This window comes from Ursus arctos, unplaced genomic scaffold, assembly GCF_023065955.2.
Source record: "Ursus arctos isolate Adak ecotype North America unplaced genomic scaffold, UrsArc2.0 scaffold_10, whole genome shotgun sequence".
NCBI classification, from domain to species: domain Eukaryota; kingdom Metazoa; phylum Chordata; class Mammalia; order Carnivora; family Ursidae; genus Ursus; species Ursus arctos.
In genome coordinates, this window is record NW_026622764.1 from 43874725 (window position 1) to 43893421 (window position 18697).

Below are 18697 nucleotides of genomic sequence, written 5' to 3' on the forward strand. Positions count from 1 at the left end.
TACAATCCCAAATAACTTGAAATTCAGAGAATCAGGGAAATATGACCCATTCTCAAGAAAAGACAAACTCTGAGGTGAACAAGATGTTAGAATTAGCAAAGATTTTAAAGCAACTATTTAACCATGCTTAAGAACATAAAGAAGGGGCACCTGGGTGGCTTGGTCATTAAGCATCTGCCTTCAGCTCAAGGTGTCATCCCAGGGTCCTGGGATCAAGCCCGCATCGGGCTCCCTGCTGAGCGGGAAGCCTGCTTCTCCCTCTCCCACTCCCCCTGCTGGTGTTCCCTCTCTCACTGTGTCTCGCTGTCAAATAAATAAAATCTTAAAAAAAAAAAAAAAAACATTTGCAATGAATGGAAATACAGGAAATCTCGCTGACATAAGAATCATTTATGTATTCTAGAATTGAAAAATGCAATATCTGAAATTTAAAAAAATACTGAATGAACTTAATAGCAGAATATGGATAATAGAGGGAAATCAGTGAGTTTGAAGACAGATTAATAAAAATTACCTAATCTGAATAATAGAAAAGATGAAAAAACTGAATGGAGCCTCAGGGACATATGGAATGATATAAAAAGGTCTAACTTATATAAAATTGAAGTTTTGGAAGCAGAGGAGAGAATGGAATACCTTAATCTAATATTCATGTGAGTGAATAGAAATGGGTAAAAATACAGGAGGAAGCATGAAGAAATTTACCAGAACTTCACCCTGTCAGAAGAAACTTCAGATGTCTTATTGGATTGTCTGTTAAAACCCTTTAAACTTTCAAAGTACAAAAACATTTCTTATTTGAAGTGATTTTTTTTTTAAAGTTCTTTCTCTCTTTTCCTCCCACCCTCCCGCCATGGCTTCTCCTCCTCTGTCCTCTGTCTCTTCCTGTCAGCAAATGTTTATTGAATCCCTACTATATTTTCTGAAGAACAAAAGCGTTACTGAGTTCCTACTGTTAGCCTCCCCTAGAGAGTACCTATTAAGCTCTTTGGTTGTAGAGGCTCAATACTGCTTGGGTGGAATTGGGGGCGTGAGCTTCAGATAGACCTAGTTGGGATGTGACAGGTTGAAGGCAAAGGACCACCACTGGAGATTCACTCCAGCACCAGATTCTCTCTACAATTTCCATCTTCTCAGAACTGCACTGGAGCTTGGCTCTCATGGCATCATGGATGTGGATGTTGTAGACACTGGTTTGGTTTTGTGTAGGACTGCTGGGAGGCATGCTGTTGTCTTAGCATCCAAGCATCATCTTTGGTCTGTTGCCGCCAGAAGCTTTCTTTCCTGTTTTCCTTACTCTCTAGCAATCTACCACTTAAACTTCTCCTCTACTGGGCAATTGGAGTCGTTATTTAGCCATGCAATGTTGTCTTTTATTATATCTGGGTTATTAAAATTATTTCCTCAATCTCTCCATACATAGGCAAAAATAAGTATACTGTGTAACATATTGGAACTGGCAAATATTGATCATTGTCTAGAGAAGGGAAAATTATCCCTAGAACATGCATAACCAGGAAGCCAACTCACTCATCTGCCCACCTTCAAGAACATGGAGCCGAACATGACGGACACAGTCCCCCACCTGAAACTTCATTCTCTGCCATTCGATAGCCCTTCTTCAGGCCTGATCAGCAGCACATTTCATGCCAACAATGATTAAATGCCAAGAAGATTTTCATCATCACCTTCTGCTACAGAAATCTGGGATATATGTTTCTTGGGTATCACCAGAAAATGTGTTGGTGCTTGAGGGGAAATGTCATGGAGGGCAAGGCACTGGTTGTCTTCAAAAATGATTTTGGTGGGGATTTCTTTGCAAATGATCTTCCTGAAGATTGTATGATGACCAGGCCAGGGGGCCTGAGCCTTAATGATCTCATCTGCTCCCTCGGCCTCCCTCCTGTGTAGCCCCTGGGGACTGGAGTGTTTTCTTTTTAATCAGTGTAAAAGTTGATTTAAAATTTTAGTTATTTTCTGCTATATCTACTTTAAAATTTTAGTTATTCATAGAGTCTGACCACCAAAGTCTAAGCTTATTTTTTTAATTCAAATATAATTAACACAGTGTTATATTAGTTTCAGGTGTACAATATAAGGATTCAGCTGTTCTATACATTTATCAGTACTCATCAAGATAAGTGTACTTTCAGTCCCCTTTATCTAGTTCACCCATTCCCTTCCTACCACCTTCCCTCTGGCAACCACCAGTTTGTTCTCCATACTTCAGTGCTTTTTTTTTCCCTTTGTTCATTTGTTTACTTTCTTAACTTCCATATATGAGTGAAATCATATGGTATTTATCTTTCTCTGACTTATTTCACTTAGCATTATGCCCTCTTAGTCCATCCATGTTGTTGCAAATGGCATGATTTCATTCTTTTTTATGGTTAAGTTATATCTATATATCATCTATATGTATATCTATATCTATTTATCTCCACACATGCCATCTCTTCTTTATCCATTCATCTTTTGATGGACACTTGGAATATTTCCATATCTTGGCTCTTATAAGTAATTCTGCCATGAACCTATGACTGCATATATCTTTCAAGTTAGTGTTTTTTCTTTGGGTAAATACCCAGTAGTTGAATTACTGGAATCTATGGTATAATTCTATTTTTAATTTTTTAAGGAACCTCCATACTGTTTTCCACAGTGGCTGCATCAGTTTGCATTCCCACCAACAGCGCACAAGTGTTCCCTTTTTCTCCACATCTTTGCCAACATTTGCTATTTCTTGTCTTTTTAATAGTATTATTTGTTTGAGGTGATATTTCATGGTGGTTTTGATTCACATTTCCCTGATGATTACTGACACTGAACATGTTTTTATGCATCTGTTGGCCATCTGTATGTATTCTTTGGAAAAATGTCTATTCGGGTCTTCTGCTCATTTTTTAAATAAGATTATTAGGGTTTTTTTTTGTGTGTGTTGAGTTGTTATAAGTTCTTCATATATTTTGGGTGTTAACCCCTTACTGAATATATCATTTGCAAATATCTTTTCCCATTTAATAGGTTGACTTTTTGTTTTGTTGATGTTTTCCTTTGCTGTGTCAAAGCTTTTGATTTTGGTGTAGTCTTAATAGTTTAATTTTGCCTTTGTTTCCTTTGCCAGGGGAGACATATCTAGAAAAATGTTTTTATGACCTATATCAAAGAAATTACTGCCTGTGTCACCTTCTAGGAATTTTATGATTTTAGGTCTCACATTTAGGCTTTTAAATCCATTCTGACTTTACCTTTGTGTATGGTGTAAGAAAGTGGTCCAGTTTCCCAAAATCATTTGTTGAAGAGACTCTCTTTTCCCCATTGGATATTCTTGCCTCCTTTACCATAGATTAATTGACCCTAAAACTGTGGGTCTATTTCTGCACTCTATTCTGTTCCATTGATCTGTCCATTTGTGTAGCAGAAGCATACTGTTTTGATTACTATACCTTTGTAGGGTATCTTGAAATCTGGGATTATAATACCTCCTGCTCTGTTCTTTTTTCTCAAGATTTCTTTAGCTATTTGGAGTCTTTTGTGGTTGCATACAAATTTTAGGATTAGTTTTTCTATTTCTATGAAAAATGTTGGTGGTATTTTATTAGGGATTATATTAAATCTATAAATTGCTTTAGATAGTATGGACATTTTAACAATACGAGCTCTTCCAATCCATGAGCATGGAATATTGTTCCATTTGTATCATCTTCAATTTCTCTCATCAGTATTTTATAGTTTTCAGAGTACAGATCTTTCACACCCTTGGTTAAGTTTGTCTGTAGGTACTTCACTCTTTTTGGTGCAATTGTAAATGAGATTGTTTTCTTAATTTCCCTCTTACTTTGTTATTAGTATATAGAAATGCAACATATTTCTGTGTATTAATGTTGTATCCTACAACTTTACTGAATTCATTTATCAGTTCTACTAGTTTTTTGGTGCAGTTTTTAGAGTTTTCTATATATAGTATCATTCCATGTGCAAGTAGTAACAATTTTACTTCTTATCAATTTGGATGCCTTTTATTTCTTTTTCTTATCTGATTGTTGTGGCTGAGACTTTTAGTACTATGTTAAAAAGTGGCAAGAGTGGGCATTCTTGTCTTGTTCATGATCTTGAAGGAAAATCTCTAGGTTTTTTTTTTTAAGATTTTATTTATTTATTTATTTATTTATTTATTTATTTATTTATTTATTTAGAGAGCACAATCAGGAGGAGGGGCAGAGGGAGGGAGACTCTCAAGCAGACTCTGTGCTGAATGTAGAGCCTGACCTGGGGTTCGATCTCATGACCCAGAGATCATCATCTGTGCTGAAATCAAGAGTTATATGCTTAACTGACTGAGCCACCCAGGTGCCCTGGTCCTGGACTTTTGTTTTTTGGGAGATTTTTGATTACGGATTCAATGTCATTGTTAGTAATCAGCCTGTTCAAATTTTCTATTGCTTTGTCATCCAGTCTTGGAAGGCTATATATTTATAGGAATTTATCTATTATTATTTATCTGGTGGTCTAATTTGTTGGCATATAATTTTTCATAAGTCTCTTATAATTCTTTTTATTTCTATGGTGTCAGTTGTTATTTCTCCTCCTTCATTTCTGATTTTATTTATTTGAGTCCTCTGTCTCTTTTTTATGTGTCTGGCTAAAGTTTCATCAATTTTGTTGATCTTTTCAAAGAACCAGCTCCTGGTTAGATTGATCTTTTCTCTTGTTAAAGCCTCTATTTCATTTTTTTCTGCTCTAATCTTTATTAATTCCTTTCTTCTACTAGCTTTGGGCTTTGTTCTTCTTTTTCTAGCTCCTTTAGGTAGAACATTAGATTGTTTATTTAAGATTTTTCTTGCTTCTTAAGGTAGACCTGCATTGCTATTGCCTTTCCTCTTAGAACTGCTTTTGCTTCATCCTAAAGATTTTGGATTATTTTTTTTTTTTCATTTGCATCATTTATTTTTTTTATTTCCTCTTTGATTTCTTGGTTGACCCATTCAATGTTTAATAGCATATTGACTAGCCTGCATGTATTTGTGTTTTTTTTTTAAAAGATTTTATTTATTTATTCGACAGAGATAGAGACAGCCAGCGAGAGAGGGAACACAAGCAGGGGGAGTGGGAGAGGAAGAAGCAGGCTCATAGCGGAGGAGCCAGATGTGGGGCTCGATCCCATAACACCGGGATCACGCCCTGAGCCGAAGGCAGACTCTTAACCACTGTGCCACCCAGGCGCCCCTGTATTTGTGTTCTTTCCAGAATTTTTCTTGTGATTGATTTCTAGTTTCACACTGTTATGGTCTTAAAAGATGTTTAATTATTTCAATCATTTTGAGTTTATTGAAACTTGTTTTGTGGCCTGATATGTGATCTGTTCTGGAGAATGTTCCATGTGCATTTGAAGAGAACGTGAATTCCTCTATTTTTGGATGGGATGTTTTAAATATATGTGTTCGGTCTATTGATCCAATGTGTCATTCAAAGCCACTATTTTGTTGTTGATTTTCTGTCTGGATGATGTATTCACTGATGTGAGTGGGATATTAAAGTCCCCTACTATTATTGGTATTATTATCAATTACTTCCTTTATCTGGTAATAGTTGCTTTACATATTTAGGTGCTCCCATGTGGGGTGCATAAATATTTACAATTGCTATATTCTCTTGTAGGATTATTGCTTATCATTATGTGGTACTCTTCTTTGTCTCTTGTTATAGTCTTTGTTTTAAAGTCTAGTTTGTTTGATATAGGTATTGCTACCTCAGCTTTCTTTTTGCTAACATTTGCACTATAAATGTTTTTCCATCCCTTCATTTTCAATCTGCATGTGTTCATGTGTCTTTGGGTCTGAAATGAACCTCTTTTAGGCAGCATTTAGACAGGTCTTATTTTTTATTCATTCAGTCACTCTATGACTTTTGATTGGAACATTTAGTCTATTTACATTCAAAGTAATTATTGATAAGTATTTCTCATTGCCATCTGTTACTTGTTGTGTGGTTCTTTTTGTAGTTCTTCTCTGTTACTTTCTTCTCTTGTTTTCCTTTGTGGTTTGATAGCTTTCATTAGTGTTATGCTTAGATTCCTATTTTTTGTGTATCAATTACAGGTTTTTGATTTGTGGTTACCATTAGTTTCATATATAACACTTTATACATATAGCAGTCTATATTAAGTTGATGCTTAAGTTTGAACTCTTTCTAAAAGCACTAAATTTTTACTCCAATTTTTATGTATATGATCTCATACTTTACATCCTTTTATTTTGTAAAACCCTTAGGCTGATTTTTATAGATAGAATTTATTTTACTGCTTTAACCTCTGTACTGGTGTTATAAGTGATTAATCTACTAGTTTTATTATGTTTGTATTTATCTGTGAAGCTTTTCCCTTTCATAATTTTCTTATTCCTGATTGTAGCCATTCTTTGCACTTAAAGAATTTCCTTAAACTTTCTTGGAAGGCAGGTTTAGTAATGATGAGCTCCTTTAACATTTGTTTGTCTGGGGAACTCTTCATCTCTCTTTCTATTTCGAATGATAATTTTGTTGGATAGAGTATTCTTGGTTGCAGGCTTTTTGCTTTCAGCACTTTGAATATATCCTGCCACTTCCTTCTGGACTGTGTTTCTGTTGAAAAATCAGCTGAGAGCCTTATGCGGTTTCCCTTGTATATAACTGTTTTGTTTTTTCTTGCTGCTTCTAAAATTCTCTCTTTATCACTACTTTTTTGCCATTTTAATTATTATGTAGTGTAGTGTGGATCAATCCCTGAGCTGATTTTGTTGGGGGTTCTCTGTGCTGCCTGGACCTGGATGTCTGTTTCTTTGCCCAAATACGAAAAGTTTTCAGTTATTTCTTCAAATAAATTTTCTGCTCCCTTTTCTCTTTTCCTTGTGGGATCCCAATAATGTGAATGTTATTATGCTTGATGATGTTGCTGAGTCCATTAATCTATTCTTATTTTTTTTTAATTTTTTTTTCTGTTTAGCTTTCCTGCTTTTCTTTTTAAATTTTTTAATTTAAATTCAATTAATTAACATACAATGTATTATTAGTTTCAGAGGTAGAGGTCAGTGATTCATCGCCTTATATAATACCCAGTGCTCATTACATCATGTGGCCTTCTTAATGTCCATCACCCAGTTACCCCATCCCCCACCTTCCTCCCCTCCAGCTACCCTCAGTTTGTTTCCTATGATTAAGAGTTATGGTTTGTCTATCTCTCTGATTTTGTTGTTTTATTTTTTCCTCTCTTTCCCTCTGATCCTCTGTTTTGTTTCTTAAATTTCAAATGTAAGTGAGATTATATGATAATTGTCTTTCTCTGATTGACTTATTTTGCTTAGCATAATTCCCTCTAGTTCCATCCATGTCATTGCAAATAGCAAGATTTCATTTTTTTGATGTCTGAGTAGTATTCCATTGTGTGTGTGTGTGTGTGTGTGTGTGTGTGTGTATTACCTCTTCTTTATCTGTTCATCTGGTGGTGGACATCTGGGCTCTTTCTATATTTGGCTATTGTGGACATTGCTGCTCTAAACTTCTTGAGAACGCAGGCCAGTAGCAAGTGATCTCATCCAAATCTCTCCCGATCTCAGTCCTAATCTGGTGAGATCTCAAGCACATCTTGCGAGATTTCTCCTCACATCCCATGAGCTCTCAGTACAAATCTCATTAGAATGCAGTCTGAATTTCCTGAGATCTTATCCTAATCTCTCCAGAGCTCAGTGCACATCTTGAGATCTCACACACATCTTGTGCAATTTCTATCCAAATATTATGAGATCTCATTCCAAATCCTGATAGAACGTAGTCCAAATTTTGTCATATCTTTTCCAGTTCTCATGAGATCTCACACACATCTCCTGAGATTCATAGCCAACCTAGTGAGATCTTAGTTCAAATCTCGTGAACTCTCATCCAAATCTAGATAGAGCTCAGTCCAAATTTCATGAGATCATGAGTCTTAATTGTTTGAAATCTTTTCTGACAATTTCTCTTTAAAGTCTAAAAAGGGTCAACATCAAAACCTGCAGATACTTGCAGAGAGAGTATCAGCAGCTTGAAAGAAAATCTAATACCATGTTGAAGGACACAGACATTAAAAAATCTGATTCAAAATGCAATATTAAAAAGATAAACTGAACTGGAAGAAGATTCAGGAACATCCTAATTTATTTCACTTATATTTTCCTTTTAATGTATATGCAATATGATAAAGCTCTATATCTAAATAATTTTTAAAAGTCCTTTCAGTAAGTATAAAATAAAGATTCTAAGAGATAAGAAAGTGTTGTGTCATAATTTGAGTGGTAGCTGTTTTCCTTAATGGTACATGAAGTAATGGTACATTTTATAATCCATGGTATCTAAGATTTGATAAAATATAGTGTTTCTGTATATTCTATTACTGCACCTTTCCTTCAGTACTTCATTTATTTGTTTGAAATCTATTGAAATCTATTAGTTGTAATGTCCTTGAAAGCCAAGTGATGTGTGAGTGTGTGTGTGTGTGTGTGTGTGTAAAATCTTCCTGCATGAAGTACCATGTCTGGTGTATAGATTTTTTATAACTATTTCTTAAGCAAAATTTGTAAAGGAGATCAAGAGCTGAAAAAGTCACCATTAAAAAGATCAAATGGGTCAGAACTAGTCCTGGGTCAAATGTGCTCCAGGCACAAAACCTCCTTGACTGACCCCTCCATTTACCTTTTTTTTTTTTTTTTAAGATTTATTTATTTGAGAGAGAGAGAGCACACTCACAAGCAAGTGTGAGTGGGTAGAGAGGCAAAGGGAGAGGAAAAGGGAGAGAAGCAGACTTCTGCTGAGCTGGACCCTGGTGCCTGTGGGTTGGGGGGGGGGGCGGGCTCCATGTCACGGCCCAGAGATCATGACCTGAGCTGAAATCAAGAGGTGGGCACTCAACCAACTGAACCACCCAGGTGCTCCCCATTTACTCTTTGTTTAGATGACAATGAAAGTCTTTTGTCTCCACACCCAGAGTACCTGACTCCAAGACTTGCTCTAGGAGGGGTCCAGTAGTGAGTATGACAGAAGGGAAAATAGGAGAGAGGTTGAATCCTAGAAGTCCAATGTGAAAGGCTACATAGTCATTTGGGGTGATAGATGGTCAGCGCCAAGAGTGGTCTGGTGAAGAAGGCAATTCTGATAGATACTGGGCTTATGTATATGGTCTTCAAGCATTTTTTGCTTAATTGACCTCCCACACATTTTCAAATTGATCTCAAAGATTTTTCATCATAAGTTTAAGTAACTGCAAAGGATGCAATTTTTGGTACTTTATAAATACTCACATTGAAATATGAAACAGAACGGCACCTGGGTGGATCAGTCTTTAAGCGTCTGCCTTCGGCTCAGGTCATGATCCCAGGGTCCTGGGATCGAGCCCCGCGTCAGGCTCCCTGTTCAGCGGGAAGCCTGCTTCTCCATCTCACATGCCCCTTGCTTGTGTTCCCTCTTTCACTGTCTCTCTCTCTGTCAAATAAATAAAATCTTTAAAAAAAAATATGAAACTGCTACATCACTATTTTAAAATTTAAAAAATTTTTAATTTATTTTTGAAAGAGAGAGAGCTAGCAAAAGTGGAGGGAGGGGTGGACAGAGCAGCAGACTCCCCATTGAGCAGGGAACCTGATGTGGGACTTGATCCCAGGATCATGACCTGAGCCAAAGGCAAACGCTCAACTGACTGAGCCACCTAGGTGCCCTACATCACTATTTTAAATGTATCCAATGGGATTCAAATATCATAATGATTTAATACACACTATCATCCAGTTTAAATATATATGATTAAGCTCTTCTTTTTTTTTTTTTTTTAAGTTTTTATTTATTTATTTGACAGAGAGAGAGACAGCCAGCGAGAGAGGGAACACAAGCAGGGGGAGTGGGAGAGGAAGAAGCAGGCTCATAGCAGAGGAGCCTGATGTGGGGCTCGATCCCAGAACGCTGGGATCACGCCCTGAGCCGAAGGCAGACGCCCAACCGCTGTGCCACCCAGACGCCCCAAAGCTCTTCTTTAAATTTGGAAATTTTTACAATTTTCCCTTGTCTTCCTGAACTTGAGTTTCCAATTTCAGGAGAGCACAGTATACCAAAAATACTCTATCAGACTTACCAAATGGCAATTGTACCTATTATTTAAAAATTTATAGGCACTCTGTTTACCCAAATCCAATACACACTCAGGAAGGATGGGGAAAATAAATATATTGTTAATTTTATTACATTTTGCTAGTATTATATGTTTGATAAAAAACTTTTGTCATATGGCTTAGTTTTTCTACTTTAAAGCTTAGAGTAGGAAATTTAGTTCATTAATGATCAACATAGAGCTTATTTAGAAAGCAATAGCACATTGTCAAACCAATCAACCAAATCAGACTTACTTCAACTCAGAAGATGTCTGACTTCATTTTTTAAATCTAAAATTAGTTTTGAGATAATTATATATTCACAGAAAATTGCAAAAGCAGTAGAGATTTCATGTACTCTTCACCCAGTTTCCCCCAATGGTTGCATCTTACACGTCAAACCAGGAACCTGATATTGGTACAATGTGTGTGTATAGGTCCAGGTCATTTATCACATATATGTATTTATGTAACCACTATGACAATCAAGATACAGAACTGTTCTATCAGCACAAAGATCTTCCACAAGTTACCCTTCTTCCCACTTCCATCCTTAACATCTCGGGCTAAAATGTGTCATTTGTTGTTGTTATTGTTGTTGTTTGTTTGATCCCTCTGGTTTTTTGTGTCTTTTTCTTATTTTTCTCCTGTCGCCCCATGGGTTTCTTGATGTTTTTTAGAATTCCATTAGGATTTATGTGTAATCCTTATGAGTGCATAGCTTTGTGTGGGAGGTTTTTTTAGTGGTTACTCTAGGTATTACATTATACATATATAACTTATCACAATTTCCTGCCATTGACATTTGATCAGATTGAGTGAATTGTAGAAACCTTACTTCCCTTTAAGCCCCTTTGCCTTTCACCATTTGTAATATAACTGTCTTAAATATTTCCTCTATGTACCCTGAGAACTATATCAGAGAACATTATAATTTTTGGTTTGACCACCACACACGATTTAGAAACTCAGGGCAGGGAAGTTTATTGTATTACTCATATTTTTATGCTTTCCATTGTTTTTCTTTAATAATGTTCCAAAATTTTTTCTTTTAGTATTTACATTCTGTTTCAGGAAGTTCCTTTACTGTTCTTTTAGGGTAGACTTACTGGTAACAAATTCTCTTATTCTTCCTCCTTCACAGAACGTCTTAATTTTCATTTCATTCCTGAAGGATACTTTTGTTGCATACAAGATTTGGGGTTAAAAATTCTTCTCTTTCAGGACTTGAAAAATATTTTACTATTTCTTTTGGCCTCCATGTTTTCCAATGAGAATCTTAGAATTCCACACCCCCCCCCCAAAAGGTAAGATGTTTCTTTCTTGCTGCTTTCAAATTTTTTCTTTTGCGTTCAGAAGTTTGATTATGTTGTGTCTGGCATGAATGTCTTTGGGTTTAATCTGTTTACGGTTTGCTCAGCTTTTCAGGTGTGTAGATTTATATCTCTTGCCGAACTTACAAAATTTTTAGCCATTTATTCTTTGAATACTTTTTCAGCACTATTCCCTTTCTTGTCTTGTTCTGAGACTGACAACATGAATGTTAGCTCTATTGTTTTAGGCACAAATCCCTAAGGTTCAGTTAATTTTTTTTTTGCAGTCTTTCTGTTTGTTGTTCAGATTGGATAATTTCTATTGTTCTATTTTCCAGTTCACTGATTCTTTCCTCTGTCCTCTCCATTCTTCTATTGACCCCATTCATTGGGACTTTTATTTCAGCTATTATATTTTTTAATTCTAAAATTTTCATTTGGCTCTCTTTCGTATCTTTTAATTCTTTACTGAGTTTACTATTTCTTTGCTGAGACTTACTTCTTTTTTTCCCATTTGTTTAAATCATGTTCAAAATTGCTCAAATAGTTTTATCATGGCTGCTTTGGAGTTTCTATCAGATAATTCTACCACCAGTGTTATCTCAGTGTTCAAGTATATTGATTATCTTAACTCAGGTAAGATTTTTTTTTTTTCCCGTTCTTGGTGTGATTAGTGATTTTTTATTATATCCTGAACATTTTTTTTTATTTTTTAATAATGATTTTTTATTATATTATGTTAGTCACCATACAGTACATCCCCGGTTATCCTGAACATTTTGAATGTTGTGTAATGAGACCTGGGATTTTATTTAAATGTTCTGTTTTAGTAGATCTCTGACACCATACTGGTAGGGAAAGGTGGACATCACTCAGTTGTTCTCAGGAGGGGTAGATGTCAAGGTTCCATTAACTCTGGGATAGAGTGCCTCCCTGTTGGGCAGGAGTGGACATTTAGACTCCCCATGAGGACTTCATTGACACCACGGAGGAAGGTGCTCTCCTTACCACTGGTGGTAGTGAAATCCTGGCTCCATACTTGGCCCTCTCTGACACCACTGTTGTCATAGGAGAGCACTCCTTGTTATGGCCTGGTGAGATGAAACTCTGGCTCTCTATATGGCCTTTGCTGGTGGGAGTGGGAACATGGCCTCATTTTTTCCCATGGAGTTGAAGTAGGGCAGTTGTGGCCTACATTTTTTATCTTGATAGGCAACCCTTTTTTGATCTTTGGTTAGAAAGAGATTTTTTTTTCCTCTGCCTGTTGGTGTTTCTGACTTCTTTAGTGCCCAATCCAGGGTCTACAGGGCAAACAGAAAAACCAGGGAACTCATTGTTCCATAGGTCCCAAGGTCCTTCACTTTAATGCCTTCTTCTCTCCACCTTTCAGAGTCTTCTTGCGTTTTATATAATGTTCAGAGTTCTTAGCTGTACTTAGCAGGAAGAATATAGAGAACTGTGCCCTACTTCATCATTTTCTAGAATTGCAAATCTGACTTCATTTCTAAACTAAATAAATATGCCAATAAGTAGATTTTGAGTTATATACTAGAAACTATGAAGAAAGAAATTATGGAATGCGTCATATAAAAGTGATGAATAATACAGTTGAATCCATATTTAAATATTTTTAATCTAATAGATATAATTTATCCTCTTTGTACTAACATATATAAACAAAATAATTCAATACATAGTTTCTCATTACTTAATTTGTAACAAGGTAGTGTAATGTATAGGTGAAATGAAGAGTTACCAAAAAAGTAGAGATTATAACCAAAGTCATGGCATTTCTTGGGTAAGTATGTATGTATGTGCATATGTGGCGTGTTATATTTTGATGCCTGGCTTTTAAGTATATTTCACTAACGTTCAGGTATAAACACAAATAGCACCATAGTTTTAGTTTGAGCCTAAAAAAAGTTTGATAAGATCAAAGTTCTTACATATGAAACAAAAGAGAAAACTATATAAACTGCTGAAAATGAATCAGTCTGGCAGCTAACATAATTTTATATTTTATTAGTAAGGGGTGGAAATATTAAACTTTTCACAAGATAAGGATTAGAATATTTCAAGGTATGACTAAATAAAATAGGTTTTACTGCCTTATTTAATACTAACACAAACCAAATCCTAAAAGAAACCATACAGAAGGTTATCTGTGCATTTTAGCCAATGTACCTTAAAAATTAGAAATCTCAGAAAACATTCCAGTAACATTTAAAAGATCTATGGCACTAACTCATACTGTTTTGGCTGGTGGAAGGTACTTTTTTTTTTTTTTTTTGGCTGATGGAAGTTGCTTTTCTTTTTTCCCAGCTAATAACATATCTTAGGGATGAGCATTGAGAATAGCTGAAAAGAAGTGCTTACATTTAAATACATTAAAAAAGGACCATTTTTGGTACCAAATATTTCCCACAGATGCTCTTTTTGCCTTGCTCTCAACAGATTCTCCCTCATGAATAATGAATTCTTTGATAATAGGGGATAGACAAAGTGAAGTCATTAAATAAAAATTATCATTACTCCCACTTCATTTCATTTTTATTTTTACTACCAGCCCCTTTTTATTGTGTATCTTCATTTAGAATGGTCATGAAAGAAGTTACTTTCACCTTTTTTTTTGGTACCCTGACAATTTTGACACTGGAGGCGGGGAGTCAGGTCACGGCTCACTTTCAGTAAAGTGAGAAAGGGGCTCTTGGTGAGCACAGGTGCGTGCTTAGGCAAATCTGTTTCAGGAAAGTATATGGGTAAGTTTGAGAGCCTGGAAATCGATTTCCCAGAATTATAGGGGAATTCTGGTTCAAGGTAGCAACATGGGATCCTGACCTCACCTCCTCCCAGAAACACACCAAATCCACAGCTACATATGGAATGACTTTCTCTGGGAAAAACCTCAAAACCGGTTGACTGACCCCTATACATCAGGTTGACAAAAGAAGGGCCACAGTGAAGCGGGTTGGACAGCTGGGACACAATTTAGCCATAAATTTCACCACAGCATGGTGACTATAGTTAATAATACTGTATTGCATATTTGCAAGTATCTAGGAGGATGGATCTTGAAAGTTCTCATCACAAGAAAAAGAAATTTGCAATCATGTATGGTGGTGGACGCAAACTGGACTTGGTGATCATTTTGCAATATATACAAATATCAAAATGTTACATTGTATACCTGACCCAATATGTTATGTCAACGGTACCTCAATTTAAGAAAAAAAAAAAAAACAAACCCACAACAAAAACCTATAGGAATTCCTATGCCCTTCGGAAGGGCTTTGCGTAGTCCCAGATCTGTGAGTCCCCAGTTTGACCATCTCCGCAGGGATCACTGCTCTGGTGTATGGGCCTTGCGATGTGAGAAGGAACAAGAGAATCGAGCTATTAAGACCCTATGAAGAGTGACTCTGTCGGTAACGATAGGCGTAACTTGTTTTATTGCCCTTCACTTGATCACACTTTGCAGATGGGGTCCTTTTTACAAATTGAAAGTTTGTGGCAGCCTTGCACTGAGCATGTCTATTGGCACCATTTTTCCAATGCCGTTTGCTTACTTCATGTCTTCATGTCACATTTTAGTAATTAACACAGTATTTCAAACTTTTGCATTATTATACTGCGGTGATCTGTGATCAGTGATTGCAAATCATGAAAACTCAGATGATGGTTAGCATTTTTTCGCAATAAAGTAATTCTTAATTAAGGTATGTACATTTTTAAAGACACTGCTATTGCACAGTTCATAGACTACGGTAGAGTGCAAATGTAACTTTTATATGCACTGGGAAGCCAAAAAATTCACTTGACTTGCTTTATTGCGATATTCACTTTATTATGGTGGGGTAGAACCGAACCTGCAATAAGCCCACCTTATTAGATTATCAGTGTGTTTGGTGACAACACTAACACAGAAGCTGTGGGAGGTACCAGAGCCCCTGCTGAGTTTAAAAACTTAGAATTGGCTCTTTTCACATTGGTTAGAATAACTGCATATTCCCTTTTTGAGCACTCTTGCTTATTTCTGAAATTTTGACTCTCTTCATTAAAGTTATATGGGGGTAATCACCCACTGATAGAGGTTTAAAATTAGCTGGAAAGGTACTAGGGTCACTAACTGGATTAATTAAATCACAGGATGAAGCTCTCTCAGGGCTGAAAATGCTGTGCTATGTTTCCTTTCTCATAAAGGTGGTGAGTTCGACCTTTATTGATAACATTGGCATCTGTGAAGAAAAAAAGACAAAAGAACTTGCTGGTTGCTTGCCCAGCAGTTAGAGAAATCTTTAGAATTTTTGCAGCTGGAATTAAAAATCTATTGGTTACAGATGATTAACATTGTAAAAATCAGAGACTGGAAGTTGATGGCGCATAACATCCTTGAGTAGGAAAGAGTGAGTTGGTATCATCACTGTTTCTGAAAAGCCAGACTCAAAAACTTGCATGCCAGAACCCGCAGGCATTTATTTGATCAGCCTTCTAGTCTTCCAAACCCCCACTCATTAGCTTGGTCCAGGCCCAGCGTGGTTAGTTTGCAACTTGTCATTTCCCTCCTTTGCAAAGTCTTAAGAGATGCTTATCAAAACATTTGAGGAGAATATAAAAAGGAAATTGTATGGAGTACAAACCAGGCAGCCGAGAACTATGGTGGTCATCACTAAATATGGATACTTTTGACAGAGTCAGAACTCCAGCTCCCTGAAGAGAAATTATGCATTGGGGTGTAGGACTTTGTGTCTGGATGTCATCTCTTCACCTACTTTGTTCTGTATCCAAAAAAGGAGGATTAGTTTTGGGAGTAGCATTTCTACCCACTCTGGAAGAACCCTTTCTTTTTTTAATTTAAATTCAATTAACCAACATATAGTACAACATTAGCTGCAGATGTAGTGTTCAGTTACTGATCAGTTGCATATAACACCCAGTGCTCATCACATCACATGCCCGCCTTAATGCCCATCACCTAGTTACCCCATTCCCCCAGCAACCCTCAGTTTGTTTTCTACAGCTGAGTTTCTCATGGTTCGTCTCCCTCTCTGATTTCTTCCCAGTTTCTCCTCCCTTCCCCTATGATCCTCTGTGCTGTTTCTCACATTCCACATGAGTGAAACCATATAATTGTCTTTCTCTTATTGACTTATTTCACTCAGCATAATACCCTCCAATTCCATCCACATCAATGTAAATGGTGAGATTTCATCCTTTCTGATGGCTGAGTAATATTTCATTGTGTGTGTGTGTGTGTGTGTATATGTGCATAAATATATGTATGTGCATATATCTATATATCTATGTGTGTGTGGAGATATATATATCATCTATATATCTATATATCTATCTATCTCACATCTTCTTTATCCATTCTTCTGTCAGTGGACATCTGGGCTCTTTCCACAATTTGGCTATTGTGGACATTGCTGCTATAAACATTGGGGTGCAGGTGCCCCTTCATATTACCACATTTGTATCTTTGGGGTCAATACCTAATAGGGTAATTGCTGGGTCATAGGGTAGCTCTATTTTTAACCTCTGTACTCTTTTCCAGAGTGGCTGCACCAGCTTGAATTCCCACCAACAGTGTAAGAGGGTTCCCCTTTCTCTGCATCCTCACCAACATTTGTTGTTTCCTGTCTTGTTAATTTTAGCCATTCTGACTGGTGTGAGGTGATCTCTCATTGTGGTTTTGATTGTATTTCCTTGATGCTGAGTGATGTGGAGCATTTTTTCATGTGTCTGTTGGCCATTTGTAGGTCTTCTTTGGAGAAATGTCTGTTCATGTCTTCTGCCCATTTCTTGACAGGGTTATTTGTTGTTGTTGTTGTTGTTGTTTTTTGCAAGATTTTATTTATTTATTTATTTATTTGAGAGAGAAAGAGCATACAAGCAGGTGGAGCAACAGGCAGAGGGAGAGGGAGAAGCAGACTCCACATCGAGCAGGAAGCCTGACATGGGACTCGATCCCAGGACCCCAGGATCATGACCTGAGCCAAAGGCAGATTTGAGCCACCCAGGCCCCCCTGGATTATTTGTTTTTTGGGTGTTGAATTTGATAAATTCTTTATAGATCTTGGATACTAGCCCTTTTTTAAATTTATTTTTATTGTCTTGCAAGAAGTTGCTGTAGTCGAGGTCGAAGAGGTTGTTGCCTGTGTTCTCCTCCAGGATTTTGTTGGATTCTTGTCTCACGTTTAGGTCTTTCATCCATTTGGAGTCTATTTGTATATAGTGTAAGAAAATGGTCCAGTTTCATTCTTCTGCATGTGGCTGTCCAATTTTCCTAACACCATTGTTGAAGAGACTTTCTTTTTTCCATTGGATATTCATTACTGCTTTGTCGAAGATTAGTTGACCATAGAGTTGAATGTCCATTTCTGGGTTCTCTATTCTGTTCCATTGATCTATGTGTCTGTTTTTGTGCCAGTACCATATTGTCTTGATGATTATAGCTTTGTAACACAGCTTGAAGTCTGGAATTGCGATGCTCCCAGCTTTGGTTTTGTTTTTCAATATTCCTCTGGTTATTCAGGGTCTTTTATGGTTCCATACAAATTTTAGGATTATTTGTTCCAGTTTTGTGAAAAAAGTTGAAGGTATTTTGATAGGAATTGCCTTGAATGTGTAGATTACTCTGGGTAGCATAGACATTTTAACAGTATTTGTTCTTCTATTCCATGAGCGTGGAATGTTTTTCCATTTCTTTGTATCTTCCTCAATTTCTTTCATACGTGCTCTGTAGTGGAAGAATCCTTCTAAAGCAGAAAGTAGAATGGAGTACTTGATACTTTTATTTAAAACATGGCCAGGACTACAATTTTGTTAGGTCCTTCATTAAAAATTCCTTTGAATAAACTATAATTAATTTATGCCAGAAGAACAAGACAACAGAAATTGTGCTTCTTTCACACTTTATGGCTGAGTGAATTGATTCTAATCAGTGAGTCTGTATGTTTGAATTGTACCTTTGTGCTTTTCTCAGTAAGCCTATAGTGGTGATGAGCTTGGGATGGAGCGTTTATAGAGCTATCTTTTCATGGATTTGATGTAAAGCATCAAGAAAGTTTATAATAATTTTAATTGATAATAAGGAAGCAGAGGAGCAGAACAGAAGATAGTGTCTTAGTGTTTAGAGCCCTTGAATTTATTGTTGCCTTTTGCAAAATCAATTAGTCACCTCTGATAAGAAGCCTGCAATTTCAGGTGCTTACAGTTGCTTGACCCTTCAAAGCTACT

The 18697-nt window shown here is 36.5% G+C and overlaps 1 pseudogene; it reads right to left on the minus strand.

The window, feature by feature from the left end:
- Positions 1 to 1498: 1498 nt before the first annotated feature.
- Positions 1499 to 18697, minus strand: part of LOC113251103 (adenosine 5'-monophosphoramidase HINT1-like) — a 51067-nt pseudogene continuing 33868 nt past the window's right edge.